Source organism: Hyperoodon ampullatus, assembly GCF_949752795.1.
Source record: "Hyperoodon ampullatus genome assembly, chromosome: 2".
NCBI classification, from domain to species: Eukaryota; Metazoa; Chordata; class Mammalia; order Artiodactyla; family Ziphiidae; genus Hyperoodon; species Hyperoodon ampullatus.
In genome coordinates, this window is record NC_136915.1 from 130,514,074 (window position 1) to 130,536,800 (window position 22,727).

The 22,727-nt window shown below is 38.8% G+C and overlaps 1 pseudogene across 1 annotated transcript; it reads left to right on the forward strand.

Moving 5' to 3' along the window:
• Nucleotides 1-596: 596 nt before the first annotated feature.
• LOC307065468 (ferritin light chain-like) lies at nt 597-22,253 on the forward strand (annotated as a pseudogene). The gene is made up of 5 exons: nt 597-676; nt 953-1,020; nt 1,888-1,978; nt 20,660-20,729; nt 21,736-22,253. The product of its transcript is annotated as a ferritin light chain-like (transcript).
• Nucleotides 22,254-22,727: the final 474 nt, after the last annotated feature.

The following is a 22,727-nucleotide window of genomic DNA, read 5'->3' on the forward strand; positions in this document are numbered from 1 at the left end:
CGATGTAGAATCTTTATTTAAAGACAATAACTTCAATAGCAGAGGGAACTTTACCATTGCAGGCTTCAGATAACCTCTATATTTCTCAGATTTTATGCTAAATCATAAAATGCCATATTGTGTCTGAAGCTATTTTTTCAATAGTCCATTTTCTTAAATGGACTAGCAAAGCAGGAAATACTGAGGAAAATTTTGGCTCCCAAATCCTAAAGCCATTCTGATTATGCCTGGGTCATCAGGGGGACATCATCGGAACTACCAGAGGACTGGCAGAAATACCAGTGGTCTGGCCAGCTTATAAATTAGAAATTATACAGAATCCAATTTTATTTTTTTGTTAAGTAATTCCTATGAGGTTTTTGGGATGTCAATGTAAAGTCCTTTGATGTGTAATCTTTATCCATTAGATAGGGAACAATGCCAATCCCCATCATAAATACGTTCACAATCTGACACTGAAAATCCACTGTAGGGCATAGGACCTGCAAATAGGATATGAATCACACACATCCATCCACTCATTCAGACAATCCACAAATATTCATTTTTAAGTCTACTATATGCCAATAATGTACCGGGCTCTAAGATGCTAAACCATGCTAAATGCTGAAACAGACATACTCAGTTCTGGCCCTCCTGGAACTTATGACCGACAGAAGTGCCTTCATTGCAAATGGTCAGGACTCAGCCAATGCTATTATCATCAGCATGTGACCAAATGATAGAGCTTGCTTTCTAAACAAGCTCCACACTCTTTGCTTTCAACATTTTTGCTTTCCTTCAAGCCACATAATCCAGTGGTCAGTTTCTCCCAGTTAGTGAGGTTTGGGGAAAATGTACCCAGTGAACAATTCCTTGTGGCCTCACTCTTTCCTCACACTCTCCTCTGTCCTCTTGAGCTAAAGAGACCTGGATTCAAGTCACTTGCTCTAACCTTATTATTTTAAAATAGGGCTGCTCCTGCTTTGAGGATTTCCACGGGATCAACACAGTCGCAAAGCAGCACTGAATCAGAAGCAGGTAAATTTCAAAATGACAGCTCTAAAAATATCCACTCTCCTTTTGTTCTCCTCCTATCCCTTTGCTCTGAACACCTCTGCTCTGAGGCTTTGCCTTTACCCTTCTCTGATTACTGCTCCAAAAGGGTTTCCAAGAACCGGGAGTATTTATGGTTTCACTTGCTCCCAAGTCCTTGGTGGAAAAGGATGCTTGCTTTCTGATTCTTACTAATTCCACACTCACATTGTTAACACAAAAATCATCATTTAAAAAAAAATTTCCTCAGCTTCATATTTCATCTGGGCCAACACTGAAAGAATATTTTCAAAGAAACAATATCCTGTCTCCTTTGCTCTTCTGAGTTTCACGTTTTTACCTCCAGTCTCATTTTCAACCCTTATTACGGGATGCATCACCAAAATAGAAGAAAGTTCTTTCTGCTTTCCCTGTACCAGCCAATTATTCTACTTTGTTCTGTCTCTAACGAACAGAATGCGAAATCAACACAAAGCCTGATTATGCGACCTCTTCCAAGGGAAAGGTCTGAGAGTTGTCTATTTACTAATGAAGCTCAGTGTGTATTAAGGGTTGACTGAAGCAATCATCAGGAATTTTCATCCCTTAAATTAGTGTTTTCCACCAGATGCACATTGTTCATTTCAGATAATATAACTTTTAAGTTCAGGATACAACTGGACAAAAGAAAAGAAAAAAAAGTAACCAACACAACATTTGCAGTAATAACACAGTAACAGCTATCATCCTTCCCTGAGGAATTCAGCCTACTTTATGGACACAATTTAGTACAAACTCATAAGAAAGCCAACAAAGCCCAAAACCACTTCACAATAGCGTAGAGAGGTAAAGGTCAAAACTTATTACTGCCAGGCCCAGCAGACAATGGCACCTACCGGAAAGAGCACAGGACAGGAAAACCTGGAAGCCTGTGTTCCAGTTTCGGTTATTCCTGTAAGCATTGGTATGATCTGAGTGAACTCAGCCTGCCCTGCTTTTTCCGTTTATAAAAACCTACATCATCCTCTCATTAGAATGAAATGCCACATCTGAAAACTTGCAGATCTCTTTAGGAAAGAAACAAAACTCATGTTTCTAACCAAAATGGAATAATTCAGTCAATGGAGACATAATAAAAATCTGCCATAAAGCAACTGTTTACTTGAAATCTATCTTTTGTGGTGTATTTATATGGGTAAGGAGTGTAAGGATATCATAAGTAGAGTTACCAATTATTCCAGAAATCAAGGTCATTCAGTTCACATTCCAACTTTGACCTTGACCCAGGCTTACAGAGATGTAACATGTGCCAATACCTCATATCCACCATACATGGGAGAAACAAGGTATGCAGACAGATCTTCTTCTAAGTATCCCATATGTAGTGGTTTTAATACAAGGTCTCAGATTCGTTGCCATTCTTCACATCCAGATGTGGGCATTTTCCCTTGAATTTGGGCAGGCTTTCCATGGCTTCAAACAATAGAGCAGGGGTCAGTAAATTATGGCTGGTGGGCCAAATCTAGGCCTCTACCGGCTTTTATAAATGAAGCTTTATTGGAACACAGCCATGTTCCTTAGTATATGTATTGTTTGTGTCTGTTTTCACATCACAGCAGCGGAGCTAAGTAGTTGCAAAAGAGACTGTATGGCGTGTAAAGCCTAAAATATTGACCGTCTCACACTTTATGGAAAAAGGTCTCCAACGCCTGCAATAGTATAAAGTGATGCTATGTAACATCTAAGACTAGGTCATAAAAGGTCATGCAGCTTTTGCATGATTCTCCTGGAATGCTTCAACCCTGAACGCTCATTCTTGGGATACTCTATCTTGAATCCTAACGACCACGTTATGAGAAGTCCAAGCCACATGGGCAGCCATCTATAGGCACTCCAGGCAACAGTCCTTGTTGGGCGCAGTGTTCAAGTCATCCCATCTCAAGGGCCAGACATGTGAATTAAAATGATCTAGATGATTGCAGCCCCAGCCATTTGAATCCTCATGAGCTGAGGTTTCAGACATCAGTCACAGAGTAGAGACAAGCCATCTCCTCTGCGTACTGTTTCAATTGCTGACCCACAGAATCTGGGCACATATTAAAATTTTAGTTTATTTCACCACTAAGTTTGGACTTCTTTATTATGTAGCAATAGATAACTAAAGCACTGTGTCTGTACACAGGAGATCTACATTTCACACAGCACATACTTTTAGATGTGAATGTTGACTGCTCAATTTCTAAGAAGAACGTATACACACATATAGGTACAAAATATTTATGTATATGTAAATATTAGACCTATATAAACTAATCTATATTATCCATAAAATGAGGGGCCCTTGATAATGGCTAACATTTCTTTTCGGTATTTATTGTGTTCCAAGAACTGATAAATTCTTGCATTGTGTGAATTTTCTCTTTTAACCCTCATAGCAACGCGCTGAGAGAAGTAATGTTATCTCTATATTATAGATGAGAAAACTGAGGCAAAAACAGATAACATGCTCAAGAGTACTCAACAAGTAAATTTTAGAGTCAAGATTGGAACCCAAGTTCTCAAGGTTTAAATCCCTTACTCTTAGTCACCAAGCTATATACTGAGTAAGGAGATGAAAGCTGAAGCCATTACCTCATGCTCAAGAAGTCAGACAGAAACTTAGCAGGCATGGTTGAAAGAAAACAGGACTTGGAGTCGTAAGTCCAGAGCCTGAGTTATGAAATGAATTCTCCTCTCATCTAGATATAGGTTTGTTTTTAGAAAATGAAAAAGATCACTGCATATTTTGATGGTTAATTTCTGTACTTAATGATTACAAAAGAATGGAATTTTACCAGGGAGCTATTTTGCAATGACATAACTTATTGATTCAAAATCAAACCTTTATTATAAATTCTTGATTCACAATCAAATCTTTATTAAGTCTCCGTTGCATCAGAAGTCTTTCCCATTCTTCATTTCTTTTAAAACCCTTTCCTGTCTACTCTTGGCCAAAGCTTGAAGCCTAATTTAACATTTGGAAATAAAATAATGAAATAGTCATAACACAGCAATTCCAATGCCTACTGAAATGGAAGCTCTAAATAATTTTGCAGATAATTTAGGAAATTAAAAATATTTACATCATAGATGCAAAGAGAGAAGTTACTTGTGTCATAAAATAAATGGTGAGACAAAAAGTTTCTGGTCAAGTAGATTTGTTTAAATATGAACACTAATTTGAGCTCTATCCCGGTGCTAAAACCCAGTGACAGGTTGCATACAGTTTCTAAAGGGATAGTTCAGTGCATTGGGTCAAATTCATGCCATAAAATGTGGTATTATTAGTAGTACTAGAAGACAGAGTGTGACTGTCTTCTTTGGGACATAGATAAAGACCCCAAGTTAGACAATATCAAGGACAAGTTATGTAGAATAAGATATTATCTCAGTCCTTGGAACATGTCATCCAGGATTGAACAAGAGGTAGATTTATTATGAAGTACATGAAGCCAGAGACAGTAAGCAATGAGTGGTAGTTGGTTAAAATAGACAGGTTTTAGAAGTAGAGGCAGGGATGCAGAAAACAAACTTAGGGTTACCAGGGGATTGTGGTGGGGAGGCTAAATTGGGAGATTGGGGCTGAAATATACACACTGCTATACATAAAATAGATAACTAATAAGAACCTGCTCTTCTTATTAGCACAGGGAACTCCACTCAATACTCTGTAACGGGCTATTTGGAAATGACTCTAAAAAAAAATAAAAGTGGATATATGTATATGTATAACAGATTCACTTTGCTGTACACGTGAAATTAACACAACACTGTGAATCAACTATATTCCAATAAAAATTTTTTTAAAAATAGGTTTTAAGAACCATAGTCAGGGAGCAGTGTGGATTGGAAAGACCTGGCAAGAAATATTTCTGCATCCTCAGACAATGCTCCCCAAGCTGGCTATTGCAAGGGTGAGCATTTAAGAGTTCTTTGACCTAAGGAGGACATGAGATTAACAATCAACCCCAATGTGCATGAATTATTCTCCTCTGTGTTATCAGAAATCAGATGGCATCCTAGAGCAAGGGTCAGCAGGTCTTTTCTGTAAAGGGTCAGGTAGTAAATATTTTGGATTTTGTGTACCATACCTCTCCGTTGCAACTGCCTGTCTGCTGCTGTAGCACAGAAACAGCCATGCACCATACGTTAATGAATGGGTGTGGCTGTGTTCAAGCAAAATGTTATGTACAAAACCAGGAGTCAAGCGAGATCTGATCAGTGGGCCAGAGTTTGCGGACCCCAGTTCTGGGTCAGTGTTCACAGCTGAATGAGTCATGAGGCCTTAAGTTCCAGTTCTCATTGTACTACTTTCTACCTGGGTGAACTTGGGTTCATCCTTTTATTTATATGGGCCACTATATTAGTCAAGCTTCTCCAGAAAAACAGAACCAACAGCATGTGTATACAATGTGCCCATATATATTGATAGATATAGATCTAGATATCAATATTGATACCTAGATCTATATCCATATCTATATAAAGATAGAGAAAGAGAGAGAGAGATTTTAAACAATTGGTTCACACAATAATAGAGGCTTGGTCAATTCAAAATCTGCAGCTTAGGCTGTCTAGAGACTCTAGGAAGAGTTGCAGTTCAATTTCTGTAAGTCTTCTTGCAGAATTCCTTTTTGCGACAGCGAGGTCAGTCTTTGTTTTATGAAGAGCTTCAACTGATTGGATGAGGCGCACCCATACTATGGAGGAGAATCTGCTTTACTCAAAGTCCAACACCAATGTAAATATGAATTTCATCCAAAAACACCATCACAGAGACTACCCTGGTGGCGCAGTGGTTAAGAATCCGCCTGCAAATGCAGGGGACACAGGTTTGAGCCCTGGTCTGGGAAGATCCCATGTGCCGTGGAGCAAATAAGCCCATGCACCACAGCTACTGAGCCTGTGCACCTAGAGCCCATGCTCTGCAACAAGAGAAGCCACCGCAATGAGAAGCCTGCACACCACAACAAAGAGTAGCCCTCGCTTGCTGCAAATAGAGAAAGCCCACGTGTGACAACGAAGACCCAATGCAGCCAAAAATATAAATAAATAAATAAATAAATAAATAAATAAATAAATAAATAAATAAAAATTGTAAAAAACACGAAAACACCATCACAGAAATATCCAGAATAATATCTGACCAAATAACTGGGCATGGTGGCCCAGACAAATTGACATAGAAAATTAACCACCTAAGCCATAGTTTTGTCATCTTTTACTGAGAAATTTGACTTATCTGAACTATTTTGATAACTAGAAGATACCTTCTAGAGGTAACACCCTCAGGTTTTTACATGGTAGGCAGCAGAGGGAAAGAGCCCATTTGTCCAGTCAGATGACACCTAAAGGATAAAATTCTGTCTTCTCTTTGCAACCCACAAGGATGAATACCAAAAATACATCACTTATATCTGCTTTAGCTAACATAGGATAGGTCTGGAACAGACCTACGCTCCCAGTAAGCCTCATGAAATGCTGTTTCATTAAGGGGAGACTTTACTTGCTAAGATTAGAAGCAAAAGAGGGTGGTGGATGAAACACTGCCCAAGGATATAAGTTCATGCAAGGAAGCAGGAGAGAGAATGGGTATCCGAAGATGTGCACTCTAAGCCAACACTAATTCCACAGCATCGGGTTATAATTCAGGGAGCACAACTGCTGGGGGGGTTTTCCCCCTCTTTTTTTCCCCCAAAGAGGGACAAATCAAGCATACTGACAAAGGAAGAGCATTAGTCACCACAGATAAATTCCTTTATAGAGGTGATCTCGCAAATAATTTGGCTCAGTGTAGACTATGATTTGGTTCCAAAAACCATAAGCTAGAGCATTTCATTCCAGGTCCCTCCTCAAATATCCATGATAGGCAGAAATTTGGCATCAGTAGTTCTTGAAATCTCTCCAGGTGATTATAATATGCAACCAGGGCTGAGAATCTGGAGATGTAGAGAGAATTTAAATTGAACTTTAGTTAAACAGTAAAACAAGCTCTGACTCTACTGGCTGGAGCTAGAAAAGGGATAGGCATTTATTGGGATGAGAAGATAAAAAAAACCAGGGAGTAAATCAAATGCTTTACACCTGTGCTTAGCTAATTGTTACTCAGATAATTCAGACAATCTTACAGCACCTGAACCCTGAAATTCCTTAGTTCTGTTTAAAAAAAAGTAACTCTTCAAGGAACTGAACTCTGAGAATCATGTAAATCATAAAGAAAAAGAAGAAATCTTATTTTTTGAATTAGTTGATTTCATATATACTGTTTCACTTTCATGATATTAACTAGTTAGCTTTCTGTCCATTTTATGTTTGAGGAAAGTAAGGCTTTAAAAATCTCAGTAATTTTCTCAAGGTCACTTGTTAAGGGTGTGGTAGGCAGCATAATGGCTCCTAAAAATGCCCTCACCCTAATCCCTAGAACCTATTAATGTGTTACCTCACATGGTGAAGAGGACTTTGCAGATATGACTGAAGTTATAGACCTTGAGATAGAAAGAATATCCTGGATTACCTCATGGAACAAATCTAATTGCATGAGTCCTTAAAAGTAGAAAACCATTCCCAACTGTAGAAAGAGAAAGAGAGAGATGTCCTAATAGAAGCAGAATCAGAGAGATGCAACATTTTGGGTTTTGTAGGTGGAGAAAGGGGACTCTGAGTCAAGGACTACAAGGGACCGCTGGAAGCGGATAAAGTCCAGGGAACAGAAACACCCCTAAGAGCCTCCAGAAAAGAATGTAGCTCTGCCAACACTTTTTTTTTTCTTTTTTAACCATCTATATTGGAGTATAACTGATTTACAATGGTGTGTTAGTTTCTGCTTCATAACAAAGTGCATCAGCTATACATATACATATATCCCCATATCTCCTCCCTCTTGCATCTCCCTACCACCCTCCATTCCCGATCGCACCCCTGTAGGTGGACACAAAGCACAGAGCTGGTCTCCCTGTGCTTTGTGGCTGCTTCCCACTAGCTATCTATTTTACATTTGGTAGTGTATATATGTCCATGCCACTCTCTCACTTCATCCCAGATCACCCTTCCCCCTCCCTGTGTCCACAAGTCCTCTCTCTATGGCTGCGTCTTTATTCCTGCCCTGCCCCCTAGGTTCTTCATAACCACTTTTTCTTTTTTTTTAGATTCCATATATATGTGTTAGCATACGGTATTTGTTTTTCTCTTTCTGACTTACTTCACTCTGTATGACAGTCTCTAGGTCAATCCACCTCATTATAAGTAACTCAATTTCATTTCTTTTTATGGCTAAGTAATATTCCATTGTATATATGTGCCACATCTTTATCCATTCATCTGTCGATCCTGCCAACACTTGTACTTTACTCAATTGAGACCAATCTCAGACTTGTAAGGTAATAAATTTACATTGTTTTGAGTCACTATACTTGTGGTAATTTGTATGAAAGCAATAAAAAACTATTACAGGCAAGGGGTACAGGAGTCTTTTAAAGAGATTTATTGTGCCTGCTGCCACCTTCTTGGTACCCTTTTACATGCCGGCTAAGCAAAAAGGAGTCAGTGAAAAGGAAATTGGACCACAGAAATCAAGACAAATACCCTCAAGGAATCCACAGCTTTCCCAGCATGGTATAGAATGGTATTTGAGACACAAGCCGGGTGGATGAAAGGCTCTTGGTGCTGCAGCCAGGAGTCAGTGCTGTGCCTCTGAAGTGGGAGAGCCAACTTCAGGACACGGGTCCACAAGAGACCTCCCAGCTCCACACAATATCAAGCAGCAAAAATGTCCCAGAGATCTCCATCTCAACGCCAGCACCCAGCTTCAGTCAACGACCAGCAAGCTACAGTGCTGGTCACCCTATGCCAAGCAACTAGCAAGGCAGGAACACAACCCCACTCATTAGCAGAGAGGCTACCTAAAAACATAATAAGGCCAAAGGCACCCCAAAACACACCACCAGACGTGGACCTGTCCACCAGAAAGACAAGATCGAGCCTCAACCACCAGAACACAGGCATTAGTCCCCCCCACCAGGAAGCCTACACAACCTACTGAAACAACCTTAGCCACGGGGGACAGACACCAAAAACAATGGGAACTACGAATCTGCAGCCTGCAAAAAGGAGACCCCAAACACAGTAACATAAGCAAAATGAGAAGGCAGAAAAACACACAGCAGGTGAAGGAGCAAGATAAAAACCTACCAGACCTAACAAATGAAGAGGTAATAGGCAGTCTACCTGAAAAAGAATTCAGAATAATGATAGTAAAGCTGATCCAAGATTCTATTTCCAAGATCCAAAATCTTGGAAATAGAATAGACAACATGCAAGAAACATTTAACAAGAACCTAGAAGAACTAAAGATGAATCAAGCATCGATTAAAAACACAATAAATGAAATGAAAAATACTCTAGATGGGATCAATAGCAGAATAACTGAGGCAGAAGAACGGATAAGTGAGGTGGAAGATAAAATAGTGGAAATAACTGATGCAGAGCAAAATAAAGAAAAAAGAATGAAAATAACAGAGGATGGTCTCAGAGACCTCTGGGACAACATTAAACGCACCAAGATTCGAATTATAGGGGTTCCAGAAGAAGAAGAGAAAAAGAAAGGGACTGAGAAAATATTTGAAGAGATTATAGTTGAAAACTTCCCTAATATGGGAAAGGAAATAGTTAATCAAGTCCAGGAGGCACAGAGAGTCCCATACAGAATAAATCCAAGGAGAAATACGCCAAGACACATATTAATCAAACTGTCAAAAATTAAACACAAAGAAATCATATTAAAAGCAGCAAGGGAAAAACAACAAATAACACACAAGGGAATCCCCATCAGGTTAACAGCTGATCTCTCAGCAGAAACTCTACAAACCAGAAGGGAGTGGCAGGGCATAATTAAAGTGATGAAGGAGAGAAACCTGCAACCAAGATTACTCTACCCAGCAAGGATCTCATTCAGATTTCATGGAGAAATTAAAACATTTACAGACAAGCAAAAGCTCAGAGCGTTCAGCACCACCAAACCAGCTTTACAACAAATGCTAAAGGAACTTCTCTAGGCAAGAAACACAGCAGAAGGAATATACCTACAATAACAAACCCAAAGCAATTAAGGAAATGGGAATAGGAACACACATATCAATAATTACCTTAAATGTAAATGGACTAAATGCTCCCACCAAAAGACACAGATTGGCTGAATGGATACAAAAACAAGACCCATATATATGCTGTCTACAAGAGACCCACTTCAGACCTAGAGACACATACAGACTGAAAGTAAGGGGATGGAAAAAGATATTCCATGCAAATGGAAATCAAAAGAAAGCTGGAGTAGCAATTCTCATATCAGACAAAATAGACTTTAAAATAAAGACTATTAGAAGAGACAAAGAAGGACACTACATAATGATAAAGGGATCGATCCAAGAAGAAAATATAAGAATTGTAAATATTTATGCACCCAACATAGGAGCACCTCAATACATAAGGCAAATACTAATAGCCATAAAAGGGGAAATCGACAGTAACACAATCATAGTAGGAGACTTTAACACCCCACTTTCAACAATGGACAGATCATCCAAAATGAAAATAAATAAGGAAACACAAGCTTTAAATGATACATTAAACAAGATGGACTTAGTTGATATTTATAGGACATTCCATCCAAAAACAACAGAATACACATTTTTCTCAAGTGCTTATGGAACATTCTCCAGGATAGATCATATCTTGGGTCACAAATCAAGCCCTGGTAAATTTAAGAAAATTGAAATTGTATCAAGTATCTTTTCCGACCACAATGCTATGAGACTAGACATCAATTAGAGGAAAAGATCTGTAAAAAATACAAACACATGGAGGCTAAACAATACACTACTCAATAACGAAGTGATCACTGAAGAAATCAAAGAGGAAATTTAAAAATACCTAGAAACAAATGACAATGGAGACACGACGACCCAAAACCTATGGGACGCAGCAAAAGCAGTTCTAAGGGGAAAGTTTATAGCAATACAATCCCACCTTAAGAAACAGGAAACATCTCGAGTAAACAACCTGACCCTGCACCTAAAGCAAATAGAGAAAGAAGAACAAAAGACCCCCAAAGTAGGCAGAAGGAAAGAAATCATAAAGATCAGATCAGAAATAAAGGAAAAAGAAATGAAGGAAACGATAGCAAAGATCAACCAAACTAAAAGCTGGTTCTTTGAGAAGATAAACAAAATTGACAAACCATTAGCCAGACTCATCAAGAAAAAAAGGGAGAAGACTCAAATCAATAGAATTAGAAATGAAAAAGGAGAAGTAACAACTGACACTGCAGAAATACAAAAGATCATGAGAGATTACTACAAGCAACTCTATGCCAATAAAATGGACAACCTGCAAGAAATGGACAAATTCTTAGAAATGCACAACCTGCCAAGACTGAATCAGGAAGAAATAGAAAATATGAACAGACCAATCACAAGCACTGAAATTGAAACTGTGATTAAAAATCTTCCAACAAACAAAAGCCCAGGACCAGATGGCTTCACAGGCGAATTCTACCAAACATTTAGAGAAGAGCTAACACCCATCCTTCTCAAACTCTTCCAAACAATATCAGAGGAAGGAAAACTCCCAAACTCATTCTACAAGGCCACCATCACCTTGGTACCAAAACCAGGCAAGGATGTCACAAAGAAAGAAAACTACAGGCCAATATCACTGATGAACATAGATGCAAAAATCCTCAACAAAATACTAGCAAACAGAATCCAACAGCACATTAAAAGGATCATACACCATGATCAAGTGGGGTTTATTCCAGGAATGCAAGGATTCTTCAATATACGCAAATCAATCAATGTGATACACCATATTAACAAGTTGAAGGAGAAAAACCATGTGATCATCTCAATAGATGCAGAGAAAGCTTTTGACAAAATTCAACACCCATTTATGATAAAAATCCTGCAGAAAGTAGGCATAGAGGGAACTTTCCTCAACATAATAAAGGCCATATATGAAACACCCACAGCCAACATTGTCCTCAATGGTGAAAAATTGAAACCATTTCCACTAAGATCAGGAACAAGACAAGGCTGCCCACTCTCACCACTCTTATTCAACCTAGTTTTGGAAGTTCTAGCCACAGCAATCAGAGAAGAAAAGGAAATAAAAGGAATCCAAATTGGAAAAGAAGAAGTAAAGCTGTCACTGTTTGCAGATGACATGATACTATACATAGAGAATCCTAAAGATGCTACCAGAAAACTACTAGAGCTAATCAATGAATTTGGTAAAGTAGCAGGATACAAAATTAATGCACAGAAATCTCTGGCATTCCTGTACACTAATGATGAAAAATCTGAAAATGAAATCAAGAAAACACTCCCATTTACCATTGTAACAAAAAGAATAAAATATCTAGGAATAAACCTACCTAAGGAGACAAAAGACCTGTATGCAGAAAATTATAAGACACTGATGAAAGAAATTAAAGATGATACAAATAGATGGAGAGATATACCATGCTCCTGGATTGGAAGAATCAATATTGTGAAAATGACTCTACTACCCAAAGCAATCTACAGATTCAATGCAATCCCTATCAAACTACCACTGGCATTTTTCACAGAAGTAGAACAAAAAATTACAAAATTTGTTTGGAAAAACAAAAGACCCCGAATAGCCAAAGCAATCTTGAGAACGAAAAACGGAGCTGGAGGAATCAGGCTCCCTGACTTCAGACTATACTACAAAGCTACAGTAATCAAGACAGTGTGGTACTGGCATAAAAACAGAAAGATAGATCAATGGAACAGGATAGAAAGCCCAGAGATAAACCCACGCACATATGGTCAACTTATCTTTGATAAAGGAGGCAGGAATGTACAGTGGAGAAAGGACAGCCTCTTCAATAAGTGGTGCTGCGAAAACTGGACAGGGACATGTAAAAGTATGAGATTCGATCATTCCCTAACACCATACACAAAAATAAGCTCAAAGTGGATTAAAGACCTAAATGTAAGGCCAGAAACTATCAAACTCTTAGAGGAAAACATAGAACACTCTATGACATCAATCACAGCAAGATCCTTTTTGACCCACCTCCTAGAGAAATGGAAATAAAAACAAAGATAAACAAATGGGACCTAATGAAACTTCAAAGCTTTTGCACAGCAAAGGAAACCATAAAGAAGACCAAAATAGAACCCTCAGAATGGGAAAAAATATTTGCAAATGAAGCCACTGACAAAGGATTGATCTCCAAAATTTATAAACAGCTCATGCAGCTCAATAGCAAAAAAACAAACAACCCAATCCAAAAATGGGCAGAAGACTTAAATAGGCATTTCTCCAAAGAAGATATACAGACTGCCAACAAACACATGAAAGAATGCTCAACATCATTAATCATTAGAGAAATGCAAAGCAAAACTACAATGAGATATCATCTCACACCAGTCAGAATGGCCATCATCAAAAAATCTAGAAACAATAAATGCTGGAGAGGGTGTGGAGAAAAGGGAACATTCTTGCACTGCTGGTGGGAATGTGAATTGGTACAGCCACTATGGAGAACAGTATGGAGGTTCCTTAAAAAACTACAAATAGAACTACCATATGACCTAGCAATCCCACTACTGGGCATATACCCTGAGAAAACCATAATTCAAAAAGAGACATGTACCAAAATGTTCATTGCAGCTCTATTCACAATAGCCCGGAGCTGAAAACAACTTAAGTGTCCATCATCGGATGAATGGATAAAGAAGATGTGGCACATATATACAATGGAATATTACTCAGCCATAAAAAGAAACGAAACTGAGCTATTTGTAATGAGGTGGATAGACCTAGAGTCTGTCATACAGAGTGAAGTAAGTTAGAAAGAGAAAGATAAATACCGTATGCTAACACATATATATGGAATTAAAAAAAAAAATGTCATGAAGTACCTAGGGGTAAAACGGGAATAAAGACACAAACCTACTTGAGAATGGACTTGAGGATATGGGGAGGGGGAAGTGTAAGCTGTGACAAAGCGAAAGAGAGGCATGGACATGTATACACTACCAAACGTGAGGTAGATAGATAGTGGGAAGCAGCCGCAGAGCACGGGGAGATCAGCTCGGTACTTTGTGACCGCCTGGAGGGGTGGGATGGGGAGGGTGGGAGGGAGGGAGATGCATGAGTGAAGGAATGTGGGAACGGATGTATATGTATGACTGATTCACTTTGTTATAAAGCAGAAACTAATAAAAAAATAAAATAAAAATAAAAATAAAAACTATTACAGGGGTCCTACAGGAGCCAGGCTATATATTTATACTTAAGTATTTGTGAAATGAATTTAACCTTGTGATTGACAGCAGCAGCAGGTTCCAAGGGATCCCACCACACACCTGAGGCAAAAGCAGCCTAATACAAAGCAGTGACAGCAGCAGGTCACTGCCCCACACTTGGGGTAGAGGGGGACTTGATCTACTGTAGCAGCAGCATAGCCTGAATGGGAACCCATCCTCCTGTGGCACTAGTCCCATCAACATTAGTCTAATCTGCTAGCACCTGCTGCGCCAACAGGCCCAACCTATACAAACCCTCCAACTCAGCAGCATTAAGTGAGCCAGACTCAGTGTTTCCTGAAACTCATATCCAATGGCACTGGAAAGCTCAGATATCACCTAATGTTATGAAAACATAAAAAAAACAACAACAGGGGCTTCCCTGGTGGCGCAGTGGTTGAGACTCTGCCTGCCGATGCAGGGGACACGGGTTCGTGCCCCGGTCCGGGAGGATCCCACATGCCGCAGAGCGGCTGGGCCCGTGAGCCATGGCCGCTGAGCCTGCGTGTCCGGAGCCTGTGCTCCGCAACGGGAGAGGCCACAACAGTGAGAGGCCCGCGTACCACAAAAACAAAAACAACAACAACAACAACAACAGAAGACTGGGAACTTCAGAAAGGAAAGGGGAACAATGGAATGGGTGAAAACAAATGGGGTAAATATAAGAGACGATCATTAGCCTCACGAGTTTCTTAAATACTATCTGATGGTCAAAGCAAATATTATGACACCATCTGATGTGGTTCTCAATGTAGAGAAAGGAAATACTACAGAAAATCATACTTTAAAACTGGGGAATATTAAGAGACTAAATGGAAGTAAAATTTTGAAACTTCACTTGAAGTAATAAAACACTGATTCCAGTAGGCTATGGTAAGTTACATATGTATACTGTGATGCCAAAAGCAACCACTAAGAAAACTATACAAACAGTATACACAAATGATTATAAATAAATTAAATTAAAATGGACTTATTAAAAAATGTTTAAGTAACCCACAAGAAGGCAAAATAACAGAAACACAAGATTGAGAAACTAAGGTAAAAGACAAAACAAAAAATAAAATGGTAGACCTAATCTTTAACATAGCAATAATTACATTAACTGTAAATGATCTAAATAACCAAGTCAAAGACAGAGATTGGAAGAGTAGATTAAAAATTCACAAGCATGATCCAACTATATACTGTCTATAAGAAGTTTACTTTAAACATCATGATATAGGTAGTTCAAAGTAAAAGGAAGATAATGATATATCATGTGAACGTTAATCAGAAAAAGTAGGAATGGCTATATTAATATCAGATAAAGTAGCCTTCAGAGCAAAGGAAATTATTAGGGGCAAACAGGGTCATTACATAAAGATAACAGGAATAATCCACCTAGATGACCTAATGATACTAAATGTGTATGCACCAAACAACAGAATTTCAAAATACATGAAGCAAACACTGAAAAAAGTAGTAAAAGGAGAAAATTTTAAATCCACAATTATTATTTGAGACTTCAGCACAGCAATTTATAGAACTACCAGAGAGAAAAATCAGCAAGAATATGGAAGAAATGAAAACATCATCAATCAATAGGATATAACTGACATTTAAAGAACACACTCAGTAACAGCAGAATACATATTCAAGTGTCCATGGAATATTCACTCATATACTATATACTGGGCAATAAAAAGAACCTTAGCAGATTTAAATTGTAATGTGCCTAAGTGTTGGATGCTAAGACTCAGAGGTTTTCTTATTTCTTTCATTTATATATTCATAAAAAAATTAGCAGATTTAAAAGAATTAAAATCATAGAGTATGTTCTCTAGCCATAATGGAATCAGACAAGAAATCAATAACAGAAAGACAACAGGAAAGTCTTCAGTCACGTGAAAACTAAACATCACAATTCCAAATAACTCATGGGTAAAAAAGACAGCATCAAGGAAATATTTTTTAATGCATAGAATAAAAGAAAATGGAGATATAACAGATCAAAGTTTGCAGAATGAAGTGAAAGCAATGCTGAAAGGGAAGTTTATAGCACTAAATTGGGAAAGAAAGTATTTCAAAGCAATAATCTAGGGCTTCCCTGGTGGCGCAGTGGTTGAAAGTCTGCCTGCTGATGCAGGGGACGCGGGTTCATGCCCCGGTCCGGGAGGATCCCACGTGCCGCGGAGCGGCTGGGCCCGTGAGCCGTGGCCGCTGGGCCTGTGCGTCCGGAGCCTGTGCTCGCAGCGGGAGAGGCCACAACGGTGAGAGGCCCGCGTACCGCAAAAAAAAAAAAAAAAGCAATAATCTAATTTTCTATATTACAACAGTAAAAAAGGAAGAGGAAAAAACACTAAACAAGCAGAAAGAAGGAAATAATAAAGATGAAATAGAAATCCATGAAACTGAATACAGGAAAATAGGGGGGAAAAATCAATGAAACAAAAGGCTGGTTTTTGGAAATAAACAACCTAATCAATAAAGATCTAGCAAGACTGATAAAGATAAAAAGATGGATGGCACAAATCACAGATATCAGAAATGCAACCAGGGATACCATGACATATCCTGCAGGTTAATAAGGGACAAGTTGTTATGAACAAGTCTACACTATAAATTCAAAAATGTAGATGAAATGGGCCAATGCTTCTACACTCAAAACTACCAAAACTCAGCCAAGATGAAATAGATAATCTCAATTTTCCTGTAACCATTAGAAACACTGATTTTTCATTTAAAAACTCCCAAAAGGAATATTCAGGCTTAGATGTTTCACTTTTACCCAAGACATAAAGAATTAACACCAATTTTACATGATTTGATAAGAAAGAGAAGTAGAAGGAACAGTTCCTAATTAAATTTATGAAGCCAGTATTACCTTGATACCAAAACCGGACAGGGATAGGATAGAAAGAAGAAAACTACAGACCAATATTTTTTATGAAATGGGCTGTAAAAATCCTCTGCCAAATGTTAGCAAATTAAATCCAGAAATATATAAAAAGAATAATATACCATGACCAAGTGGCATTTATTCTAGTTATGCAAAGTTGGTTAAATATTTGAAAATCAAACAATGTTATCCACCATATCCAATAGATTAAAGGGAAAAGTCATGTGATCCTATCCAATAATGCAGAGAAAGCACTTGACAAAATCCAATCCCATTCATGATTGTAAAAACAGAAGAAAAAAGAACTCCAAGCAAACTAGGAATAGAAAAGGAACATACTGAAACTCATAAAGATGATCTACAAACAACCTATACCCACATTATATTTAACTGTGAAAGACTGAATGCTTTCTCTGTAAGATCAGAAACAAGGCACGGATATCTACTCTCACCACTTTTATTAAATATATTACTGGAGGTTCTAGTAAGAAAATAAAGCAAAAATAAATAAATACATAAATTTAAAAGTTAAATTTTTAAAAAGTTCATTTAAAAGATAAAAGGACTATTCCTACTATGTTGAATAGGAAGGAATATATCCTACTGAATGTTGAATAGTAATATATCCTATTATATTGCCTAAGGAAAAGTAAAACTGTCTGTGTCTGAAGATGAGATGATAATCTAAATGGAGAAAATACCAAGGAATCCACAAAAAGCTTGAGAAATAATATTAGTTTGTAAATGTTTTAGAGTACAAGATCAACACAATTTTATCACATTATATATTAATAACAAATGTGTAGAAGCTTAAAGTAAAATATGTGATGCCATTTACAACTGACCTAAATAAATACTTAAATACAAGCCCAATAAGACATTTATAGGACCTCTATATTGAAAATTACAAAATGCTGATGAAGAAAAATTTTAAAGTCCCAAACAAATAGGGAGACATACCTTGTTCATGGATTAGAAAACACAACATAATAAAGATGTCAATTCTCCCCAAGAGGCTTAACACAATTACTCTTAAAATGCCCTCAAGGTTTTTGCGGATATAGACAAGCTTTTTCTAAGATTTATATGGTAAGAAGAGGCTGAAGAATAGCTAAAACAATTTGTAAAGGAAGATTAAAATGGGAGGAATTAATCCACCCAATTTCAAGACTTGGCAGTAATTTTGGACGGTAGATACATAGATCAATGGAATGGAATAGAGAACCCAGAAATAGACTGACATAAATACATTTAACCTGTTTTTGACAGCAGTGCCAAAGCTATCAAGGAAGAATAGACATTTCAAAAAATGGTACTGAAACAGTTGGACATCCCTCGACAAAAACAAACAAAAAATGAACCTTAACCTAAACCTCCACACCTTACACAAAAATTAAATCAAAGTGGATCATAATCTGAAATTTAAAAGCAGGACATTTTTAGAAAAAGAAATAGGAGAAAATCTTTGGCATCTAGAACTAGGTGAATAATTCTTAGACTTGACACCGAAAGTATGATCAATAAAAGCAAAAACTGATCAATTGGATCTCATCAAAATGAGTTAAAAATGCTTCATAGAAGATCCTTTTAAGTGGATGAAAACTCAAATTACACAGTGGGAAAACATATTTGAAAATCCCATATGAGACAGATGACTTGTATCTATAATATACAAAGAACTCTGCAAACAACTTAAAAAAATCCAACTAGAAAATAGGCAGAAGACAGGAACAGACATTTCATGGAAGAGAATATACACATGGCAAAGAAGCACATGAAAAGATGCTCAACATCATTAGCATTAGGGAAATGCAAATTAAGACCATAATGAGATATCAGAGAATAACTAAAATTATAGTGACAACATCAAATGCTGGCGAGTACGTAGAAAAGTTTTATCACGTCACTGGTGGGAAAATAAAATGGTTTAGCCACTCTGAGAAACAGCTTGACAGTCTCTTTTAATCCTAAAAGTAGATTCACCCTACAACGCAGTACTTGTACTCTTGAGCATTTATCCAAAAGAAACAAAAACTTAATTAAGTTCCCACAGAAACTTACACATAAATGTTCATAGCAGTTTTATTTATAATAGCCAAAAACTGGCAACTACCCAAATGTCTTTCAATGGATGAATGTTGAAACAAATTGTGATAAAATCTTATGATAGAATACTACAGAGCAACGAAAAGGAACAAATTATTAATATATGCAAAAATTAAAATGAACTTCAAGGGAATGATGCTGAAGAAAAAATTTTTTAAAGCCAATCTCCGAAGATTAAGTAATTCATGATTATGTTTACATATTATTCTTAAAATAACAAAACTGTGGAGATGGAGAACAGATTAGAAGTTGCCAAGGGTTAGAGATGGGGGTAGAAGGTACAGTGGGGAAACTTTGTGAGGTTTTTGTGGTCCCAGTACAAATAATACAGCACTCTTGGTTTTAATCCCTAAAGATGTTTAAAAACAATTCCTAATAAGAGTTGTCCAGATATTTAGCAATGGCAGCAGATTACAGGTATAGCTCCCCAACATGACAACTTCAAAAGAGATTGTACTAATTCAATGCATATGTTAATTTTAAAAAGGCCAGTCACAGTACTTAAATGGTATATATCTTAACGATATTATTCTAAGTGTCTAGCTATACCAGATGGACTAGCAGGATTTTCTGTACATTCAATCTTATTTAAGACAGTAAATCTTATAATAAGAGAGTTCAAAAAAGAAAAAGAAAAAACAACAAACCTCAACTACAGTTGGATATTCTCATAGGAAGATGAGGTGAAAATATGTAGCAGTGGTTCAAAAGCTTAAGCAGTGGCACCTAAATTTGGCTGCATATTAGAATCATCTGAAGCACTTTTTAAAAACCCTCACACTGACTGTTGGTCATCCTAGACCAATAAAATAATTTTAAATCTCCTCAGACGATGCCAGTGTCTAGCCAGAACTGAGAACCAGCGGACTAAGCAGCAGGGGATGTTTCTACAAAGATTTCTTAACAATAAGTCCTTTCACCCAATCAGATTTACCTTCCCACAAAGGGGTAAAGAAGGCTAGATGCTGTCCATACTTGCTTAGCTTTAATTAGCACTTGTGACTTGCCCAAATCCTAGATCATGTTTCCCCTAAATTTCATGTTATTCCCTAAGTTTTTCAAATCCAGGGCTAAGGGGTTTGCCAGGATGAGATTTTAAGTGTTCACACAGGGGAAGTCCCTGGCAAACCAGGACAGCGGTCACTACATTGAAATGTAAAGCATCCTAAATAACCCTGCCACTGCTCCCAGATACTAGTCTGTGCCAACCAGTGGAGAAAAGGCATTCTCCATTACTACCACGGCAAATGCTGCTGTACTTGCCTTGGCTACTCCCTATCTTTTCCAGGCGTCACTCCCCTTCACCTGCTGGTGGACGCTTTGGCCAGCTGACAATGCAGATATCTTCAAACTTTAAGGTGAATAAAAATCATATGGAGGGCCTGTTATAACAGAGATCACTGAGCCCCACTAGAGTTGCTGATTCCATAGGGCTGGGATAGGGCCCTAAAACTTGAATATCTGACACATTATCAGGGGACGCTGGTAAAGCTGGTCAGCTTGTTACCGAATGCAGGTTCGTGTGTCTGAAGCACAGTGAGGCCAAACAAACCTAAAGGTTGGAGTCTGGAGAAGAGAAAGGTTTATTGCAGGATCGAGCAAGGAGAGGGGTGGTCCGTGTTCCAAAACCCCTGAAATCTCCAAAGGATTTCAGCAAAGCATTTTTAAAGGCCAGGTGAGGGAGGGACATCCCAGGGCATGTGATCAGCTCGTGCACAATCCTCTGATTGGCTGATGTTGAGGCCACAAGGCAGGTAACATTATCCATCCTTAGGTGCCAGAAGGTCTGGGGGCTACGTGCTCATGATCATCAAGGAGTTCATTTCTTCCATTGGGTGGTGGTTTTTAGCATCTGAAAACTCAAGAAATATGCCTGAGATACTATTATCTGAGTACTTCAGAGAGAAACTACAGTAGAGGATATGGGGGATGGGTCTGTCCTAGGAAGGCCCCATAGGGTACTGCTTGGTTACAAGGTGACCATACTTTGAGAACCACTGCTCTAGTGGCTTGGAATGTTAAGAAAGTAATGGAAGAATCCCTTCCCAGATCTAGATTCTAGTATCACCAGCTATGTTGGTGGGAGGAAGGGTAAGTTTTGTCCTTGCTTGGACTTCTTGTTCATTTATATCAAAGCCTATTTGAGGCAGTGCGTTCGGCAGTCCTGCAGATCTGTCTTGCTTCAACAGTGTTTGGAATGAACAGACCCAGGGACGCTCCTTGCTCCAGCCCCCGACCACCCTCCAACCTTTCTTCCTTTCGCAACCTTTGGAATCAGACACTCAGCTATCCTCAGCCTCCAGGACAGGCCAACACCATTTTTTGAGCTTAGCTCCTTATCACTGATCAACCACGAGTTCCCAGGTTCGTCAGAATTATTCCACCGAGGTGGAGGCCGCCATCCACCGCCTGTTCAACATGCATCTGTGGACACTTACCTCTCTCTGAGCATCTATTTCGACAGCAACAATGGGACTCTGGACAGTATGGGCCACATTTTTCGCCAACTGGCTGAGGAGAAGTGTGAGGGCGCCCAGCGCCTCTTGAAAATGCAAAACCAGTGCTGCGGCCGCGCCCTCTTCCAGGATGCGCGGAAGCCTTCTCAGGATGAGTGGGGTAAAACCCAGGATGCTGTGGAAGCCGCCATTCTTAGGGAGAAGAATCGGAACCAGGCACTATCGGATCTGCGCGCCCTGGGTCCTGCCCGTGAAGACTCCCAGCTCTGTGACTTCCTGGAGAGCCGCTTCCTGGAGGAGCCGGTGAAACTCATCCAGAAGATGGGCGACCACCTGACCAACCTCCGCAGGCTGGCTGGTCCGCAGGTTGTGCTGGGCGAGTATCTCTTTGAAAGGCTCACCCTCGAGCCAAACAGGAGTCTCTGAAGTCCAGCCGCGTCTGAGGAGACCCTCTGGCGTCAGAGCTTCTGCCTGAAGCCCCGCTCTGCAGCCACTAGGCAGCTTTGTAACCGCCCTGGAGCCCTCTCCCAAGCCTTGGACCAGATGGAAACAATAACGCTTTTTGCAGAAGGAAAAAAAAGCCTATTTGAAATACAAAAAGAATAAAGCAAAAAAAAGAAATATATACATATATTCACGTTCTTCTAACATATGAATTGCCCCACTTTATCTGTGTGAAATAAGTTTGTTCCCATTATTGGGCTGGTTCTCAAGCTTTGCTGCTCGTTTGAATTACCTAAAGAGCTTTGAAGAAAAACATTGGTGTCTGGGTCCCAGCCCCAGAGATTTTGATTCAGTAGGTCTAGGCAGGAGCCTGGGCACAGGGAGGTCTCAGAGTTCCCCAGGTGATTCTAATGTGCAGCAACTTTGTGAACCACCTCTTGGCTTCAATGCAGCTAG